Below are 4,426 nucleotides of genomic sequence, written 5' to 3'. Positions count from 1 at the left end.
GGATCATCTCCCTGGACCTGCTTGTGATGCATCTGTAGATTCATAACAAGGTGCAGTTAGCCTTACTGACCACTTCCTTACATTGGTGGCTCATGTTCATCTTGGTGTCAACAATGACTCCAATATCCCTTTCTGCCACCATGTTTATAAGAAGGGTCTTTCCCAGCCTATAGGTGTGTTGCTGGTTCCTTCTCCCTAGATGCACTTGTTTATGTTGAATTCCATCCTATTCTAATCTGCCCACCTCTGTAATTTATCTAGATCTAGCTGGATTCTGTCCCTCCCCTCCAGTGTGCCCACCTCATCCCACAACATGGTGTCGTCAGTGAATTTGGACAGTGTGCATTCCACACCCACATCCAGATCTCTGATAAAGATGTTGAACAGTACAGCCCCCAGGACTGAGCCCTGGGGACTCCACTGCCCACATCCCTCCAGGTTGAAAATGACCTGTCCACCACCACTCTCTGGGTGTGACCATCCAGCCAATTTGCCACCCATCTGACTGTGTAGGCATCAATGCTGCAGTTACCAATTTTTTTTAAGAGAATGTGCTGGGGAAACCATGTCAAAGGCCTTCTTAAAGTCCAGGAGGATGACATCCACCCCGACACCCTCGTCCAGGGAATTTGTAACCTGATCATAAAAAGAAACCAGATTAGTCAGGCAGGACCTGCCCTCAATGAACCCATGTTGGTTGCCCCTGAGCATTACCGCCCCTGCTGGGCTGTTGCAGATGTTCTCTTTGATAATTTTCTCATAGGTCTTCCCAAAGACCAAGATGAGACTGACTGGCCTATAATTGCTGGGGTCCTCTTTTCTCCCCTTCTTGTAAATGGGAACCACACTGGCCCTTTTCCAATCCTCTGGTACTTGGCCAGTGCCCCACAAGTGTTCATAGAGCCATGCCAGGGGCCTCACTGTGCCCTCTACCAATTCCCTCAGCACCCTTGGGTGAAGAGCACCTCGACCTACTGATTTAAACATGTCCAGCCACTCCAAAAGTTCCCTAACTAAGTCAACCCTGACCCTAGGCATGACCGTGCCTCCCCTGGGTCCATCTGGAATTCTAGTGGGAGAGATGTCCTGGTCCCTGTTCAGGAATATGGAGGCAAAGAATTCATTAAAGAGCTCAGCTTTTTCATTTGCTGCAATCACCAGATTGCCAAGCCTATCCTGTAGGGGCCCCACATTACCTGGTGCCTTCTTCTTACTTCCTATGTATTTGAAAAAGAACTGTTTATTACCCTTAATTTTGGTCGCTAGCCCCAGGTCCAGCTCTGCCTTGGCCTTCCTAACAGCCTCCCTTCAGTCCCAAGCAATGGAGGTGTAATCCTCCTTGGAGAAAGCCCCTTGCTTCACTCTTTGTATGTCTCCTTTTTTGCCCTCAGGCATCCCTGGATGTCTTTGCCGAGCCATGGGGCCTTCTTAGAACTCCTGCCCCCCTTTGTACACATTGGGACTGACTCCCTTTGAGCTCGGAAGATCATCTCCTTGAGAAACAACCACTCATCTTGGACTCCCATCTCCGAGACCCCAGTGCCTCTCCTACTAACCTTCTTAACTTAATGGAAAATACTATATTATATTTAGGTCACAAAAATAAAAAGGAATCCATTTTACCCAGGTCATTCCAGGGTATTATTAGTCTTCTCTGGGGTGATAAAATGTGTGGTGCCATACAAAAGCTAAACCCCTTCCTGCCACCAGAGGGTGAGACCCATACATTCCCTGACCACGCTGAGCACCTAGGTGCAGCTCACCATTTTGGCTTCTGCTAGCTACCCTCACACAAATGGTAACAGAAATCCTACTACTTACCTTGGGGAATAAACAGGAAGAACTTGTCCTCCTGCTTAACACAAATAATTATGATATTATAGGGATAATGGAGACCTGCTGGGACTCCACCCATGACTGGATCACAGGTATAGATGACTATAACCTGTACAGAAAGGATTGAGTGGACAAAAGGGGCAGAGGTGTAGCTCTCTATGTCAAGGAAAGCTACGCATCCCTATAAGCCGACATTGGGTGGGTGACTGGAGACCCTCTGGGTTAAAATCTGTGGGGAACATGGCACAGGGGACATAATGGTGGGAGTTTACTACAAACCTCCTGCCCAGGATTAAGAGCTTGACCAGGAGTTCACCAGAGAATTGACTAACACCATATGCTCCCGGTGCATGGTTGTCATGGGAGACTTCAGCTATGCAGACATCTTGTGGGAAGAGCTCTCAGCCAAATCCGAGTGGTCGCAAGGCTTTCTCTCATGTGGACGAACTCTATCTGATACAGAAAGTCTACAGGCTAATGAGAGGTAAAGCGCTGCTCGACCTGGTTCTGGCAACAAGGGACGACCTAATCAGTGACCTTATGATCAATGGGAAGCTGTGTGACAGTGACCACAAGCTGATCACCTTCACCATCCAATGTAAAGCTGGCAAGTCAGTCAGCAATACAGAAGTCCTCAACTTCAGGAAAACTGACTTTGACAAGCTCAGGAGGCTTGTCAGTGAGGGCCACAACCCAAACAGGAGGGGAGTTCAGGATGAGCGGTTGCTCCTCAAAGGACTGATCCTGGACACACAAGCAAAGTTTATTCTGTTTTGAAGGAAAGGAAGTAAAAGGGCACAGCAACCCCCTTGGCTCTCCAGGGAACTAGCAGACCTCCTGTGTCTAAAAAGAAAGACCTACAAAGGATGGAAGACTGGATCCACCTCCAAGGAGGAATATTTTGCACTGATCTGGACCTGCAGGGAGTGAACCAGGAAACCCAAGGCTGCGATGGAAATCCAACTAGCTACAAGTATCAAGGACAATAATAAGTCCTTTTTTTAGATATGTGGGGAGCTGGAGGAAAAGCAAGGGCAACACTGGACCCCTGCTAAACCTGATGGGACAACTGACAAATGACACCCAAGAAAAAGCCAACATGCTAAATGGGTACTTTGCATCGGTCTTTCACCAGTCCCATGGAATGCCCTTGCCCATTATGGGACAGGGGTGTCTGGGTGAGGGAGATTCCTTACCCTCCATCAATGCTGAACTCGTGAAGGAAAACCTTGAGAGGCTGGACACCTTCAGGTCAGCCAGCCCTGACATTCTACACCTCAGGGTACTCAAGGAGCTTGCTAGCATCATAGTTTAGCCCCTGGCATGGCTCTTCAAGAACTCCTGGCTCTTTGGTGAAGTGCCCAAAGATTGGAAGAAGGCCAACATGGTGCCTATCTTCAAAAAAGGGAGGAAAGTGGATCCAGAAAACTATAGGCCCATCAGCCTGACTTCTATCCCAGAGAAGGTCTTAGAAAAGATTATCAAAGAGGCCATTCTTAACAGACTGGCTGATGGCAACATCCTGAGGGATAGCCAGCATAGGTTTGTTTTGGGTAGGTCTTGCTTGACCAATCTTATTTCCTTTTATGACCAGGTGACGTATCACCTGGACAAGGAAGAAGAGATTGATTTCATATATCTCGACTTCAAAAAAGCCTTCAATCTGGTATCTCATGATCACCTCTTGGCAAAACTGGCTAACTGTGGCCTCAGCCTCACCATGATCCATTGGATGGGGAATTGGCTCCATGGTAGGACCCAGAGGGTGGTGGTTGACAGAAGTCAACCATCATGGTACCCTGTGACTAGTGGGGTCATAGTTTCATAGTAGTTAGGAGTCAGAAGGGACCTGAACAGATCATCTAGTCCAACCCCCCACCACTGGTTGGAGCCCATGCTGGGATCACACAACCCCAGACAGGTGGTCATCCAACCTCTTTTTGAATTTACCTAAGGTAGGAGCGAGGACCACTTCCCTAGGAAGTTGGTTCCAGATTCTAGCCACCCTAACAGTGAAATAGAGCCTCCTAATCTCTAACCTGAACCTATTCTCCAGCAGCATCTAGCCATTGTTCCTCATCACCCCAGGTGCTGCTGGGGGGGATAGGAACCTTCCTATTTGCTGCTGATCTCCCTTAATGAGTTCATAGGCAGCCACCAAATCCTTACTCAGCCTCTGCTTGCTGAGGTTGAACAGGTTCAGTCTCTCATCCTCTCCTCATAGGGCCTGCCTTGTTGCCCTCCAACCAAGCAGGTGGCCCTCCTCTGAACCCTCTCAAGGCAGGCCACATCCTTCTTAAAATGTGGTGCCCAGAACTGGATGCAGCGCTCCAATTGAGGCCGGACCAATATTGTGTAGAGGGGGAGTATCACCTTTCTGGACCAGCTTGAGATGTATCTTTGGATGCACGACAAGGTGAGGTTGGGTTTGTTGGCTGTGGTCTGGCATTGTCGGCTCATGTTCATCTTGGAGTTAATAATGACTCCAAGATCCCTTTCTGCCTCTGTACTCACAAGGGGGGGGAGCTCCCCAGCTTGTATTTATGCTGTGGATTCCTTCTCCCCAGGTGTAGCACCCTGCATTTATCTA

The sequence above is a fragment of the Gavialis gangeticus genome, unplaced genomic scaffold (genome assembly GCF_001723915.1).
Source record: "Gavialis gangeticus isolate Ggan-Ray unplaced genomic scaffold, GavGan_comp1, whole genome shotgun sequence".
Taxonomy (NCBI): domain Eukaryota; kingdom Metazoa; phylum Chordata; order Crocodylia; family Gavialidae; genus Gavialis; species Gavialis gangeticus.
Note: the sequence above shows the minus strand (reverse complement) of the source record.